Source organism: Leguminivora glycinivorella, chromosome 12 (genome assembly GCF_023078275.1).
Source record: "Leguminivora glycinivorella isolate SPB_JAAS2020 chromosome 12, LegGlyc_1.1, whole genome shotgun sequence".
NCBI classification, from domain to species: domain Eukaryota; kingdom Metazoa; phylum Arthropoda; class Insecta; order Lepidoptera; family Tortricidae; genus Leguminivora; species Leguminivora glycinivorella.
The window spans coordinates 16,971,646-16,989,497 of record NC_062982.1 but is presented as its reverse complement, the minus strand read 5'-3'; the positions used below and the strand labels follow the sequence as shown (position 1 = coordinate 16,989,497).

Sequence of the window (17,852 nt, the reverse complement as noted above, 5' to 3'; positions counted from 1 at the left end):
GAATGGAATGTGTTGTCCTTGTATATGATTATGTGCAGTAAATGGATTGTTGATCAGTAGTGCAATGCAGTATTTATTGAATAATAGTAATCGATAAAAATGTCACAGTACTTATTTCCAATAGGACTTGTATTGAGTATTGTGCCTTAGACCTTTAAGTATTTTAATAACTGAAAACATCGTGCAGATTATAATATTTGCTGTTCATTAGCAATATTTATTTCTCATAAGTACAACATTTACGTACATTTTACATTTTTGATCTGTGTAAGATGTCCCCAATATTTATTTATTTATCCATACTAATATTATAAATGGGAAAGTGTGTATGTCTGTTTGTTTGTCCGTCTTTCACGGCCAAACGGAGCGACGAATTGACGTAATTTTTGTAAGTGGAGATATTTGAAGGGATGGAGAGTGACATAGGCTACTTTTTGTCTCTTTCTAACGCGTGCGAAGCCGCGGGCATAAGCTAGTTTATTATAATTATGGAAACGGAGGTAAAGTGTTCTAAACGTTAGAATGTGTTTTGTAACGAATAACTAACGCGGTAACCGAAGAAATTGGCGCATGCAATAGGTACGCAGACTAGTGGTTTAACACCTTTTTAAACTTAATCAGTAAACATAAGTATTTCAATTTAACAATTTACTCTATCACATCGCCGGCGTATCCGAAATGACAATCGTTGTCGAAGAAACGCAGTCTGGCTCTGTCGTGCCAATACGAAAGAGCGATAGAGATACCTATAGATACGAAGCGTTTGTGCGTTTGGTTATATACCCTGATGGAAATTGTAGACAAAGACTAAGTTGTACAAATTACATAGCTCATCACGTCAGTTCAGTTATAGCTTACTCTTGTTCTGAAGAAACCGAGGTCATATTTGTCAGAGAATACACACACATATAAACATAAATAAATGCATACATACATAATTGTGGTAATAGACTGCATATCACCGACAGCATTATAATAGTGTTGTTAGATGCAGAGTAGGAAGTGTGCTAAATATCAGCACCAAGGCTGGCAGCCTCTCACCGAGGTAAAAAAGTACCCGTTTTAAATACAATACCTTTGCTTAGGATTCATAGATAAGATTACTAGGATAACTGGTACAGGTTTCCTCGGAATGTTTATAAACAATGGGCATTATTATAAATGGCATCATCATAATACAATATGAAATATTTTATTTAATACGGAGTTAATATCCTACAGTATATTGTGGATTGTGCATTGAGAGCAGGCCCGTGGCCTGCCCAGCAGTAATAGGCAGTTTTTTTTAACTTTATATATTGCACTGTAAAAATTGGACCTGCAAATGTCGAATTTAATTCCAGAAGGCCTCCTCTACCAGCTAACCTTAGGCTAAACGGAGAAACATTATAAAAACTGTTTGTAAAAGTGAGTATGGTCATCATAAACATCATTACTAAGTCTTAAGTTTGGTTATGAGTATTAGGTATTTAAGAATATTTACATATTGTACCGGATAATGTTTTTTTTTCTATTGTATCACATTATAATTTCAATTGCACCAGTTAAAAAATGTACTCAAATTATTTACTCTACAGCAAATAGCTTCTAACTGCTAATAGACTAAATAAAAAGTAAATCATTAGTCATATAATTATGTTAACCAGTAGTTAACAGCCACGTCAAACTGAGTAACTATTTAATTGGATCGTAGGTAATAAAAACTGCTATATTCACAACTTGGCATAAGTAGTTAACCTTGTACCTCATGCGTTTGCAGTTTTATACCTGGAAGTTTGAATTTATGTATTTTTATTAATTTAAACTAGTTGACGTTGTTGACAAAATTTATAAGTCAATGTCACGTTACTTGGACCAACTTTTCCAATAAAATTCCGTATGCCGAAAATTTTAAGAACATTTAGTGCAAAATTTTTTATTTTAATATATGAAAATAATTTTATTTGTAAGATTTTAGTGTAGGTATAGTTTGTTACGTTATGGAAATAAAAAAAGAGAGGATATGCCCTTTTCATAGTGACAGTCGGTTATTAAGGAAATTGACGATTTTCTGTATCATTTCCTCATAGTTATTTTTATTCTTGGTGGAAATGCATAGCATAACACTGCAGTGTCGCCATCCGTATTTCAGTTTTAGATTCGTCATAATTTTATTTAAACAAATGAAATATAGGTACGATACGTATCTATTCAAATATGTATATCAAGTTATTTATATCACCATCAATCAGAATCATCCCGTTACCGATTATCAAAGTGACATATCCCGCTATAATTTTGGGACTTAGTCTCATAAATCATTTTCTCTAAAATGTGTGCCATGTGCATTCTCTCAGAAAGCATGCATCTCATTGTTAGCCCCATTGATATGGTAAAATGGCTGAACTGGGCTGTACTGGGTACCTAGCCAACGTCACAACGCTTACGCTTCGTAGTTACAGTCTGAAAAAAGAGTAGAAATTAAAAAATGCCCTAATCTGTCGGTGTTTTACAGTTTGCACTTCGGGGAATGTGAATGTGCTCAAGGGCTACACGAGCTTATTCCACCGTCCCCATTCTACCATCGGATACTTAGACGCACGGCCGGTTTCCATTCTTACTTGGTTAGGGTTGCAAATAGAAAAAAAACCAAATGTTTTTTTTCAGAATTATGAAAAAAAACATAAAAAAAAACCGAGCACCATGGTTTTTTTTCTAAATATGTTTTTTTTTCAGATGAACAAATAATTCGACAATAACGGTTTTTCGTGACTTGTAACGTGTTTCAATAACAATAACGTACATTTTAATTTGATTAACATTCAGTATACAAACGTTTATTGGGGAATCCCCGATGCTGCGTGCAGCGTAGAGAGGCAGTGGTGTTACCAACAATAAATAGTGATAACTATCAACTACAGATTTCGTAAATGTTACTTTTATAAGACCAGAAATTAAAGTTATTTGATTAAATTCGTTTAATAGTTAACATTAAGTCTAAAATACCGTAGAAAAGTATTAACTGCTTTGCAAGTTTTGAGATTTCGTACTTTAGATTAAAAAACATACTCCAGAAAAAAAACTGTTTTTTTTTTCACGGTTTTTTTTCATGTTTTTTTTCAAGCCAGAAAAAAAAACCGTTTTTTTGCAACCCTATACTTGGTAGATTCCGCGAATTCGCACGAAGCGCTTTGGTTCTTCTTTTATTATGGAGTGAGAGTTCTTATGGACTTCTTTTCTTATGAGAGGAGTGGAATTCCTTGCCGGCGGCTATATATATATTTTTAATACCACGCCGGTGGCAAACAGGTATACGGTCCGCCTGATAGAAAGTGGCCACCGTAACCTATGGACGCCTGCAACTCAAGGGGTGTCACATGCGCGTCGCCGACCCATTAGAAACCTATATTTCCGAGCTCATATAACCCGACAACCTGCAAATCTAGGGTGATCAGGCATCTTCTTGGCGAGCTCACTCCATCGTAGGCCACGTCTTTGCCTTTGGCTAGTCTGTGGCCAAGAGTAAGCCCATTTATTATTTTTATTTTTGCCCTTTCAAGTCAATGAGTGAGTAAGCGGGGACACTACGATGTTGCTAATTTTTAATTTCTACTTTTTTGTCAGCTGTCTTTAATGTCTTCTGTAGTGGCGCCACAGATTTTTGCGTTTCAATCGCGAGTATCACGACATAGCGTCAAAAATTGTCACTTTGGCTAGGCAGACTACGAGTAGTATCGACATAAAACACATTTTGAACGTTATTGCTTTGTGTTAGGAACAAACATGTCTTTGATGCGACCATGTATGTGGGGCGCGTAACGGTTGTCTAGGTTCTTGGTACAATCAGTGATTTCTTTTCGCTTAACTCTTGTAATTTGTGTATAAGTTATTCTAAACGGTTTGAAAAGGCCCTGATAGACTTTGCGAGCAATCGGAGACTGTAACAAATTTAATAAATAGACTACGCGGATTTTGTGTATGATTAAATTGATTAAGGACGCAATAATCATAACTATGCAGCACTTACAAAGTCTATTCTTATGCATAACTATTTAATCAGGTCAGGATCTTCTATTCTATCACTCTCATTGTGTGCGTTAAGGTTCAAGGGTTTTATTATTTTGAGTTATAGCAACATAATCGATAAGGTTGATTAAACTAATTATGTGCGTTTCAGAGATTTTTTTCATACATTTGTGCAAAAAAAAAACAAATGTTAATGGATGGTGCATAATTTAACTTGTTTTCACTATTATTTTCTCTCACTAAAAATTGTCTAATGAGGTTTCTTTTTGATTTATGGGACTATTATATGGGATATGTAAAATAAAATATAAGAAAAATTTACATACATTTTACATTTACCAACTTTTATACGCTAGCGTACCTAATAATTATTATATCCTGATAAAAGTGACAGTTGAAATAGTGTTGTATATTTCAACACGCGTCATCGAAAAAACTATAGTTGTGACGATAATAACATATAATCATAATATAACGTTTGCCAATATAATAAACGGCCCAATAACATAACACGACAACTATCTAAACTAGAAATGGTAAGCTATAACTAAAACAAACAACCGTATACCGTGTTATTAATATCAATTGCACCGCTATCCACCATCTTACCCATAGCTCTTAGCTATTATACAGTCGTAGACCTCAACTACTAGACGGGGCATTCAAGCCAACTCAAAGTCACAAGTCACCACACACATACATAATTATGTTGTCCCGTAGTTGTTAAGTATGAGAATGCAACCATTGCAACCGCTTGATCTAGCTGTGTGTGCAATAGACGACGAAGTCTGCACTGTGGATTTATTTTGTATTAAAAAAACCGGCCAAGAGCGTGTCGGGCCACGCTCAGTGTAGGGTTCCGTAGTTTTCCGTATTTTTCTCAAAAACTACTGAACCTATCAAGTTCAAAATAATTTTCCTAGAAAGTCCTTATAAAGTTCTACTTTTGTGATTTTTTTCATATTTTTTAAACATATGGTTCAAAAGTTAGAGGGGGGGGGACGCACTTTTTTTTTCCTTTAGAAGCGATTATTTCCGAAAATATTAATATTATCAAAAAACGATCTTAGTAAACCCTTATTCATTTTTAAATACCTATATCCAACAATATATCACACGTTGGGGTTGGAATGAAAAAAAATATCAGCCCCCACTTTACATGTAGGGGGGGGGTACCCTAACAAAACATTTTTTTCCATTTTTTATTTTTGCACTTTGTTGGCGTGATTGATATACATATTGGTACCAAATTTCAGCTTTCTAGTGCTAACGGTTACTGAGATTATCCGCGGACGGACGGACGGACGGACAGACAGACAGACATGGCGAAACTATAAGGGTTCCTAGGTGACTACGGAACCCTAAAAATGTAACTGTCCTCATTGACATACATATTATTATAACTATTATAAGAATACAATTTTTAGGTTGTTTCAACGTTTATAAACAGCACTCGTGTAATTTTGGAATATTTACAAAAAACATGAGTTTTAGTGCATTTTCACATTATCCGATCCGATATCGAATGTCGTACCGATATCCCATATATTACAAGCGCCATTTTGGATTTTTTCTATTAAAATCCTTCCGACATCCGATATCGGATCGGATAATGTGAAAACGCACTTAAGGTTAAACCTGGAGTGATATACTATATGCTACTTAATTGTGTTGCTCGAATCGTGATAATTTACCAGTAAAATTGTACATACCTACATAAATATGTGTCTTTGGTAACCACGCGCTCTCTGAAAACGCTTCATAATGCGGAGTCTATGTAGTCTGTGTATTCAGTACAGCTGTATATTCCCCTAAACGCCTACACCTAATATCTCATTTACCATCTACAATGAAAAAGCAACCTAATAAGCGAGCATTGAAGTATCTAGTTAAATAGGATCGTCTAGTTAGATAAGAGGTTGGGGAATTAAACTGGAATTCAATCTTGACTGGGTTTCTAAACGCTCGGAGCTAATAGTGAGATTCCCGATTGTCCAATAACGGTATTAACTGCTTTTACGATCATTTTGCAATATGGCCCAGGTTTGCATACTTTACAGACGCAATTTCAATTTGCTAAGTCCATCTCGATTGAAAAAGTGTGACACTTGATAAACTTAGCATGGGACTGAATACACGTACACATAATATTGTCTTCGGTTACCGCGATAGTTACTGATGAAATAAAACCGTGGAAACGGATTATATCGCGTATAATGAATTTACAATTCATCCCGACGTTTCGAACACTTTACAGCATTCGTGGTCAACGGGTTGTAAATTAATTACCTATACACATGTTTTATGTGAGTTATACAGAAGTAAAGTCCAATTTTGTTTATTTTCAAAGTTATTACTTATGTGAGAGAATTGATGTCTAAAATGCTCGCGATGATTATCTGGAATAGCCGAAATGCAGTTCAATATACTCTTAAAACTACAAGTATAACTCCGTTTTTAAACATGAGAAACCTTCCTTCGTTTGTGATTGGAAATTAATTATTACGTTAGCTTTTATTTTTAACAATATTGTAGACGTTTTAAACATAATGGAACCATTTATAGATGAACTCAAAAGAATTTTTGTTATAGGAGCAACATAAAATACCGAGATTTAATATTCTAAATTTGAATGAAATACGATAAGAAAAACCGTTATAAGTCGTTTCCCTTTTTACTTATTATGCCACGTGTATTTCTCAAGAGAATATTATTCAATGAAAACAACCAGTTGTTATTTACAGCATTTCTCCTTTTATCGGTAAATACTATAAAATATAAATCAAGTAATAGATACTGAAGTAACGGCAACGTTATGCCGGTTTATTATTAAAGATAATGGGTATTGGCTAGGTTATAAATTTATAATATTAAGTAATAAAATCAATACTGGTATTATAAATAGGAAAGTGCGTGTGTCTGTTTCTTTGTCCGTCTTTCACGGCAAAACGGAGCGACGCATTGACATTATTATTTAAGTGGAGATAGTTGAAGGGATGGAAACTGACATAGGCTACTTTTTGTCTCTTTCTAACCCCCCATTTCCCTGAAATCGGGGGTGATTCCACAATTATCGAATTTAACGCGAGCGAAGCCGCGGGTAAAAGTTATAAATACGCTTATTGAAATATGATGCCTCATCGCAGTAGTCATTGCTTTAAATAATCAGATGCATTCATTGCGTGGGTTACTTAAAACATCATATTTGTATGAATTTTAATTTTTAAATAACTATAAACTGACCAAATATAAATATTTTACCTTTATCGTCTTTTCAAAGTAGTTGAACATACAATGACAATTCCTGCGGAAACGTTTTCCGTCGCGGAACCTTCTCATAACCTGACAATGCGCGGCATCGGCAAGAGGCCAACAATGTACCAATTATTGCAATCTTGGCGACTCCGGCCATCTCTGCACCACAATGCAAGACCTATCTCCTAGAGCAATATTTCACAATAGAAAGCAGGGAAGTGCCGATGCACCGTTACTGTTCTAAAAGGGAGTAACATTATAAACGTTTAACACAAAATACGACTTTTCATGAACCACTTTGAAAAGTCTCGGTTCAATAAATTGAACTACTTTAGTTCCGACAGCAATGTTTTGAGACAATTTTCACACTGTAATTTATGGTTGGCGGTATTTTTATCTATAATGGAATGGTATGAAATTGTACGTTTGCATGGAGGGAAATGACTTTAAAAGTACTGCTAGTGAAATATAGGTACCTTAGAAGAGTATTTTCAAGTTATTTAAAACTGGACCATGGTTTAAGTGTTTCAATTGCAATTAAATAGAAACGTGCCTAATTTATTCAAACCACATTGTAATTAATGGAAATTAATCTAAATCAAATACATTAGACACAGTTGTTTAATTAATTTGACACGCATGATTGATTGATTTGTTTTGACTATTATATTTGCGGTGCAACATACTGTGTCAATTATTTATGCATTTTGCTAATAGAATAAGGTATTACATTATAATTAGTCAAGCTAATATAAAGTCTCGTTACAGTTGTTTACTATAACTTAAAACAATATTGTGGATTATTGAAGAACTGAAGTATTCCTATACACGATTAAATAATGTATACCTAATCTACTTATTATATTCATTAAAATTTCAAATAAACCATGCGTATTCCTTACACGTACGTACGTGTAAGGAACAGCCAGCCAAATTGCCAGACCTATTGGAGATTGGAGCCAGACAAATTGATATACAGTGAAACCTGGATAAGTGAGACTTCAAGGGACGACAAAATTTATCTCACTTAAAGAGGTATTCCACTTATTCAGGGTCTCAGTTAGATAGGTATAATACAATGTTTGTCTCACTTACTGAGGGTATCACTAATAGAGGCCAGAATAGGGGGATGTGTCAGTTATAAAGGTGATAAGGTGTTTTTCATATTGTTATTATTAGTTGCATACTAAAAGAAAAGGTAAATAAGCCTTAATGTCATTGTGTCATAGAAATTTTATATTATGAAAGTTATATTTTTTTATAATTTTTATGTTACAAATCGAAATTTTAGTTTTAATTACTTAAAATAACCAAGAAAACCCTTAACTCACTATTCTACTGTATAGAGGTAGGTACGTACCTACCTCTATACAGTAGAATAGAACATAATTTAAAAATACTGATAAAGCCTGAAATATTAAAATTATTTGTCGATTCTATTATCGACTCTTACTAGAACAGTGAGGCACACTAGTTCGATAAACTTTATCGCATCGGTGCGTCCCTATTGCACTTACTAATAGTGCGAAAAGGACGGACTAACGTTAAATCGTTTATCACGCGACCATGCTTGCCTGCCTGATGATTATACAGTACTTATTGAAAAAACAGATCCTATTTCACAACACTCACGAAGCAAATGAACAAACACCATTTCATTAAATATTGATCATTACGAAACGTATAATGTCATTCCTCGCAGCGCATCTGACACGTTTTAAATTTTAATTAATTTCGTTATCCCGGCCCTTCACTTAATCAAACTAACTTGTAACTGTAATCATATTTGTAATCATTTTTGTAATCATGCGGTCGATTGCGCAATCCTCTGTTTTCTTTTTGATGTGTGTTTCTCTAGAGAAAGAATGTGAAATTTTGTATATTGTGTTCGTTTACCGCGATATTTACCCATGAACTACAATTATGGAAACGGATTTTATCAAAAATTTTCCGACGTTTCGAACTCATTACATCGTTTGTGGTCGACGTGTAACAGTTTCAATTAAGTAAGTAATTTCAAAATTTGGCATGTGTAGAAGGGTCGCCTAATGGTAAGCAGTTACCACTGACTTGGACACCTGCAATAGGTACCGGAGGGATTGGAAGTGCGTTACCGCACGCCTTGATTAGGATCTGGGAATATGCCGTTAAAAAAAGCTTAAATTAAACAATTACAAAATATCCTTTCTCAATGAGGAGGCACACTCAAAGATTAGCTGGCGCCACCTTATTAGTCCATTGCACAGATAAAGAATTTCATACGTGAGAGCGAGAAGATATTTTTTTCTCTCTCTCACATATGAATGACAGTGACACTTGCACAGGCGGGATAAAATAAATGTCAGTGTGCCTCCTTATTACATACTTGGTAGCATTGAGACATTACATGTTGACATCATTTGATCGTCATTGCACATTTGATATTGAAAGGTAATCTAATACATTGAACCCACAGAACTATATTTAGATAGAAGAAACAAGTTCATCTATTTGTATAGGGGCCGAGCGTGTCAAATTTTGTACTGAAGTTGTTTCTTGCCTGTAATTTTAAATATGTCTCAGGCTCTTGATTGTTCATAATTTTTGTGTTGTTGCAATTGAATATCACGTAACGAGGCATTTTTTATGTTTTGATTGACTTCAACTTACAAAAATTGACGCCCGAAAGCTGCAAGCTGCGATTAAAGACGGACAACTCAGTGGATTTCACAGAGTTCATTTGACACGCTAAGTAGATACGTTTGCTTGATCTATGGTATATATGACATCTGTGATTGAACCCTATAGTATTATTATCTCTTAGCATAATAACTCACTTGACTGACACATCAATTGCAACAAACATGCCTATAAAACTGCATAACAACTCTCCTTTCCATTTCGTTACGATGAAATTTCCTACCCACAACCTGTCTAAACAAAAGAACTCATTCAATTTGTTCATAATTTAATTCAGTGTAGCATAAAAACGTTCATTCACAAACACCAAATTACATGTTGCAATGCCTCAGCGGGTCGATGAACAATGAGAGGGAAAACGGTTAAGGCAGAACCTGGTTTAACGGTTTAAAGTTATCTTTTAAACGGAAGTTTCAGTAGCCATAATAAAGTTAGAGCTTAGACGAAATTATTTGTGTCGTAGAACAGGTGCCGTAGCCGAATGGCATTTCTCCGACGCGAAACGAAAACGAAACGCCGCGAAAGGTAGTCTGGCTCTGTCGCACCAATACGTAAGAGCGATAGAGATAGATATCTACGAGAGTTTCGTTTCGTGAGCGTTTCGTGAGCGATTGTGCCATTCGGCTACGTGTGCAGATTCGATTCTTAATCATTAGAAGAATATACCTACCTCTATATGTTATCAGTCAGTGAAAAAAGTAAGGAAAAGCGCTGGTAACCTAGCAGTAAGTACGTGCGACTTTCGTTCCGGAGGTTGCGGGTTCGAACCCCGGCTCGCACCAATGTTTTTCGGAATTTATGTGCGAAATGTCATTTGATATTTGCCAGTCGCTTTTCGGTGAAGGAAAACGTCGTGAGGAAACCGGACTAATTCCAATGAGGTCTAGTTTACCCTTCGGGTTGGAAGGTCAGATGGCAGTCGCTGTCGTAAAAACTAGTGCCTACGCCAAAATCTTGGAATTAGTTGTCAAAGCGGACCCCAGGCTCCCATGAGCCGTGGCAAAATGCCGGGATAACGCAAGGAGGATGGTGAAAGCTTGTTTTTCAGGAAATAAGCTGTGTCATTTTGTATTGAAGTTCTAAGTTTGTCATGAACATAAATTTGTATACTATTGTTGGCCACCTTCTTTATCTACTGGAACGCGTTAAAGTGTACGCGATATAAATTGACCATAAATTATCAATTTACTGGGAAATGCACTGTAAAATTTGTATTGTGTTGTGTGTGTTTTTGTAAGCTTCTGAATCTGGTATTAAGTATATGTGTTTTTTTTTAACTTTGTTGTTCCTTCTGCAAGTAATTTCTGTAAGGCATATTCGTTTGTTGATCCTGTTCATTTTTAACCCCCGACGCAAAAACGACGGGGTGTTATAAGTTTGACGTGTCTGTCTGTCTGTCTGTCTGTCTGTGGCATCGTAGCTCCCGAACGGATGAACCGATTTAGATTTAGTTTTTTTTTGTCTGAAAGGTGAGGTCGGGAGTATTCTTAGCCATGTTTATGAAAATCGGTCTACTATGTCGCGGTCGAGGGTTTTGTTCAAAATGTTAATTTTGTGGTTAGGTTATTCTTATTTTACCAACTGCTTCAGTTCGATTTCACATAACAATTCCATTTCAACCGTGAAAATCAATGCCACGCCGCGGAACCCCAAAAATAAAGAAACCAGTTCACCAAAACGATATGGCACTGCGGATGGCCAAACAATGGGAGGCTGCTTTCGTCTATTTGTAACCTGTCATTAGTGAATGGGCCGTTTGATGGTTCGCTGGCTGCGCCGGCGCTTTCAACTCCGATGTAGGGTTAACAGAAACAAAGTTCCTGATTTGCAAATATTATGCGTCACCATTTTTGAAAGGGGCTTTTCCTTCCCTGATAGGAGTGACCACAGTGGCAGTTTTCATCCCTGTGGAAAGCCGAGGAAGGAAAAGTGTTTTCTGTTCTAAGAGGTTTTATTTTTTACTTTTTAGCATAATTTTTTTAGGTTAGGTTTTGGGTTAAATTGTGGTGTAGGCGAGAGGCTGGCAACCTGTCACTGCAATGCCACAGTTTCGTTTTCTTTTAACCCCTTATTTGCCAAGAGTGGCCCTGAAGCTTTAGTAGTTTCATGTGCTCTGCCTACCCCTTTATGGGATACAGGCGTGATTGTATGTATGATTGTATGTATGTTTTTTTTAGGTTTAAATAATGTTTTTGAAGATTTTTTTCTGTTAGGTGATTTAAACAACATTACCTATGGCACGTACATTATTGCCACTCCCGCTCCCCGCTGAAAGTGCCGCCCACCCCCTCTCGGTTACCGCCTGTCAAAAACAGCCGACCTGTCATATATTCATACAAGCATGGTACGCGTTCACCTACAGGAGCTTAAATTGTGAGCTAGGAATGCGCCTCTTTCATGTATTTGATCGCCAGTGTCCGAGGTGTGCCTATGGTGTCACATGAAGTTAAGATGTGAGTCCCTCACTACGCTCAAGATTCTATTTAAGAATTCTTAACTTCAATCAGGGTTAAATAAAATCTCTGCACTGTAAATATGCCATTTTGGTCCCTCTCCCTCGTGACACAACATAACTATCTACTATTTCGGACATTGCTGATTGGAATGGGGTCACCAGCGGTAGGTTAACAATTTCCTGAAAAACGGTTAAAATTCCTCGTCTGGTAACCCTACTCTAATGACTAATACATGTATTGTAATAACTTGCAATGCGAGTGATATAATGCGGCGATGTGCGGAAGGAAGTGCGTGTTGTCATTATGTTGTGAGGTCATTGTTGAAGAAAGCAGACTGATGATCGCTGATTGGTCATGATGCGGTCACCAGTGGTCACAACACTGTTCCATGTTCAATTATTATTTCATTCATGATCTTAACCCATTCTTTGCCGAATTCGCGTCGCGATATAATTATGTTAATTGTAATAAGGATGCGAACGTCGGCAATGAATGTGTTAAATACTTGAATAAAAAAATATGCCTATTAGTGTTTTTTGCGTTGCAGTTTTTTTTTCGAATAAGATTTAGATTTACTTTTTTTGGGCCTGAACCCTAAAAATATTATTAGTATGTACAGTAGGTACGGATACAGATATACAATGAAAAATATATATTCCTTAACGTATCAAATATACCTATGTATAAATCTCTAAATTATTATTGTAGGTTTGGGAAAGTAAGAATTGCATGATCATAGTTACTTTACCCCAGGCCACCAGGCAGAACTCTCATCACCTCTAAGCTCTTCATTTCAAAGTGTAATTTGAGCTAAACACGTTGTTTAGTCTTACTCTAGAGCACTACTGAGAAATCATTAACAATGGTTGTAGGTGCAAATTGCTTGTACAGAAGCGGCCGTGTTTTAAGGAGAAAGTTATGGGAACTTAGAAATCGCTCCGATTGTTTTAGAGCACTTCGTCTTCGGCAAAAATCGAAATGGTCGGAATCGGGAGTAAGTGGGCCGTGAAATTTGGAACCATTTTGTGGTTTGAGTGGTTTTTTAAACAACGGTGTTGGAACTAGGTTGCGAGTTCGTTGATTTTGGTTGATTAGAGTGAGTACACACAGCTGCATAAGTGCTTTCCTAATGTAGGAATGAATTCCAGTGATGATACAAAAATATAGTTGAGTGTCCTAGAAATAAATGTGGCAATGCCTGCCTAATTTAAAGAGTCCTTGTGCTTTTAATGATGTTTTCATTTGAAATTACTCTTAAAATTAAGACGCTACGGGAGCGAAAATGCTAAAATGGAAAGGAGCCCCCTTTCAATTTGGGAATTTCAGTTAAATATACTAGTTTTATTAACTAGATTTATCGAAAACAATATGTCTATTAAGAAAAACTCAGTTAAAAGATATTGCGAAAAAATCTTTAAAATCGAGGTTCAGCTCTCGACTGTTTCCTCCTTCAAAACTTATATAAACGGAACGAAATTTGAGAATCTGAATAACAATGAAATAATCTGTGTCTGACCGCTTAGATTTTTTGGCTAATTGTTACCGATATTGAGTATCACACCTTTTTTTGAGCCATATTGAAAAAGTCGTTTTTAGAAATTTTTGATTGGCTCTAGCGTCTTTTAAAATAAAAATAGCAAAAAAATCAAAACGGTCCGACACAGATAAAAATAATAATAATCTGTGTTGAAAAAATCAGTGCTCTATCTTCAAAAACCAGGGAGGAAATAGTCGAGAGCGTTTGAATGGAGAATTGACCTGTATCGTATCGTCTTAAAATCCAGGTGAAGTGTATGGATTCTTTAGGCATGGCAATCACAAATATTTAATTTATGTACAACAGAACTATGTATACAATCGGGAGTCTTTATTTATTGTAAATATTTACGAGTCAGGCGTAGAAAGGAAAACGTTTTATCTGTGCAAGATTGCCTCGAAATATAAAATATATTTGTACAACTGTGACATTGCAATGACAGGTTGCCAGCCTCTCGCCTACGCCACAATTTAACCCATATCCCACAGTCGCTTTCTACGACACCCACGGGAAGAAAGGGGGTGGTGAAATTCTTAACCCGTCACCACACGCAATGCAACAATGCAATGTCACAGTTTCGTTTTCTTTCAACCCCTTATTTGCCAAGAGTGGCACTGAAACTTGAGTAGTTTCATGTGCTCTGCCTACCCCTTTATGGGATACAGGCGTGATTGTATGTATGTATGTATGTATGTATGTATGTATTTGTACAATTTATTTCTATTGCCTTATTGAAATATTGCGAGGAGAAAATCTACATATATGCTGTCAGCAATAACCTGAGGTTTATTACTACTAGGTACTACTCTTATCTTGTGTTAAACCTGTAAGGCCCACTTGCACCAATTACTTAACTCATGGTTAGTGGGTTGTCATCTGTCAAATTCCATACAAAATGGTGGATAACCCTCGGGTTAAACCTCAATTTTCGTTGGTCCAAATGGCCCTAACGCGGGCAACGCGGCACCTACTTATAGAATTAATTATTTATTGATGATAGATACAGTCAGCCAAGAAAGTGGTTTACCACTTTTCGCCTCTATTTGAAACACAAGGTCGAAAAGTAGTAAACCACTTTTTTGGCTGACTGTACCTAACTATAAACCCGTGTTTAGGGTATGGGAGAATGGACTAGACCTGAAGTTGCATAGTTGGGCCATTTTTTTCAAAGTTCCAAAGTGTCCACCCCACTTTTTTTTGGATTTGGAAATTTTTATGTGGTTTCCAATCAAAATCGCGAGCTCTTTCAATCCTAGGAGAAAAAAAGTGTCCCAAGGTTTTTTTCCCATTCCGTTACCATTTTTTCATACATTTTGTATGGCGGTAACGGAATGGAAGGTTTGAAAATGTATGGAAATCTTGGGACATTTTTTGTCTCCTATCAGGATCGAAAGAGCTCGCGATTGATGAATCGCGTAAAAAATACCCATGTTACAAAAAAGTGGGGTGGACAACTTTGAAAAAAATGGCCCAGTTACACACGTAGTCTTTTTTAATAGGTATGTAGGACATTCAATTTTAATAGGTACTAACAATGTCCAACCATTGATTTTTCGTAACTCTTAACACATACCTTAAGGCCTATTTTATACGTGTAGGAAGACACGTCGCGTAGGTGATATGACTTAACTAATTGATAATGTAACGTAATATCTACACATCCTATAACAGAACCATAAATAATAATTACATAATTTATGATATCGTTTTAACGACCGTATAGATTTTATTGAGTGCGAAGATAATTGTAGCTGTTTGTAATATAAATAACACTGACTTATTTTCACAATCGGCTATTCGCCGCCTCCATGCACATGTATGATCTTGATCATAAAAAAAGATTACAACTAAAACATATTCATAGTTACGTAAGTAATATCTGATAAAAGTAGTATATGGTCAATTGCGCAGTGCACTCACTGCGAATGTGTATCAAATTCAAACCCATATGAAAGTGAAGAAGAATAAAAAAATTAAAACATATTCGTAACGCAGTATATTAAATTGATGACTGCGTATCAAATACAAACCTATATGAAAGTGAAGAAGAATGTTTCTGACGTTTCATCTGTGCAATAATAAAAACAATAGAGTTGCGCCATAAAGGTAAGGAGCTATTCGTAATTTTTGATACCGAACCAAAAGGGTACGTCCATATTTCACGACGGTTACACTACATATTTAGAATAAATTGAGAAATAACTAGAGAACTTAGACACAAACGCATGTGAGCATTAAAATGCAGTTTTCTGTAGAAAGGAGATCTAGATTTTTCTGAAATTACGTTTCTTGCTCAACTATACTTCTCGAAATCGTGAAGGACAGTTATTATGTCCTTTCCAAGTGAATAATTCATATAACTCATATTATTTATGTCTATAAAATAAACTATTAAAATGAACAATATAAGCGTATCGAGTGCGTTGTACACGTTTCAATAGTATGTTGTACCTACTCACAGTGAAATAAAAGCGTTTTGTTATTCTAATTCTACACATGATCCTTATCACTGGGGTTTTATAGCCTGCGGTGGGTTAAGGTCACACACTATGCGGGCAGGGTTGTCAGTGATGACTTGTCACTTGTTTATCAAAATAGTAATAGATTAGATGACCGGTCTGGCTCAGTCGGCAGTGACCCTGCATGATGAGCCGCAGGCCTGGGTTCGAATCCCGGAAAGGGCATTTATTTGTGTGATGAGCACAGATTTTTGTTCCTGAGTCATGGATGTTTTTTTATTAAGTATGTATTTATCTATTTAAGTATGTATATCGTCGCTTAGCACTCATAGTACAAGCTTTGCTTATTTTGGGGCTTAGTTGATGCGTAAGGTGTCCCCAATATTTATTTATTTTAGGCGACTCGTGGAGGGAAATCGTTGCGCTGTCGCGCACTTGTAGATAACTCGCTGAGGTGCGCGCTCGCCTGTGATAAGGCAGCAATACATATAACCATGTGAACCGGGGCCTAGGAAACATTATAAACGTTGACAGGCCAATCGGAAAAACTTTAATGTCTACAATATAATTATGGATCAGTCACGTAACTTTCCGTAGCTTCTGTCATCCCAATACATTTTTCTTTGCTTGTAAAGTTGGTAAGTTTGTGCTTATTAAATAAGTAGAGACAATAAATTATTGTCGACTGTTGCAATTTATATAATAAGAAAATGCAATTGCAGCATGGCAAACCTGCGTTTGAAATTACGTGTAACCTGACCTGAAAATCATGTCGCAGATTCGACTTACATTAACCTGAAAATGTTGACAACCCTCAGCATGGATAACTCTTAAAGCAGTATGTGTTATTGCCGTATCAAGGAAACTCGTGTACATAAACCAACAACAAGTACTTACGGCAATATCCACAAAAAACACTCTCGTGCACCTTATCTTTATGTAATAAGATAAAAAATTAACATATAATTCTTTGACGTTGATCAAACAAAAAATCTTGTCTTTTACGACCTTTCTACATCAGTTTTTCTATTGTTTGTGCTGTGGAAAGAGAACCCTGAGACTAGCGCCACCACCTCAACCGGAATAGATAAGGTTTCGGTGTTCGCCTTGACATATCGATTCAGGTAACAATTTTATAGCGATGTACTTCAATTGTCAACCTTTTTACTATGGAAGAACGACCTAGGTTTCGATGAGATTTAAACCATGCGGAAATGCTCGATCTCTCGTGAACAGTCTGCTTGTAACAGAATCTCAGAGCGGTGGAATAAAATTTGAATCTCTTAAGGTCTTTTCGAATCCATCTTCCGATTCAGAAAAGTATTATTATTTGTAAGTTTTGACTTTTGTCGTAGGTACTTACTCTTGTCTCATTAATTGTCTAGAGACTTCGTAAGATTATCTTTTTATTCAGAATTTTTAGGACAACAGGATAGCTATGAGTTTTGAATTCACAATTTT

General features: G+C 36.0%; 1 protein-coding gene across 1 annotated transcript in view; it reads left to right on the top strand.

Annotated features, from left to right (window-relative positions):
* LOC125232181 overlaps positions 1 to 17,852 on the top strand; it is a 262,234-nt gene that overhangs the window by 88,179 nt on the left and 156,203 nt on the right.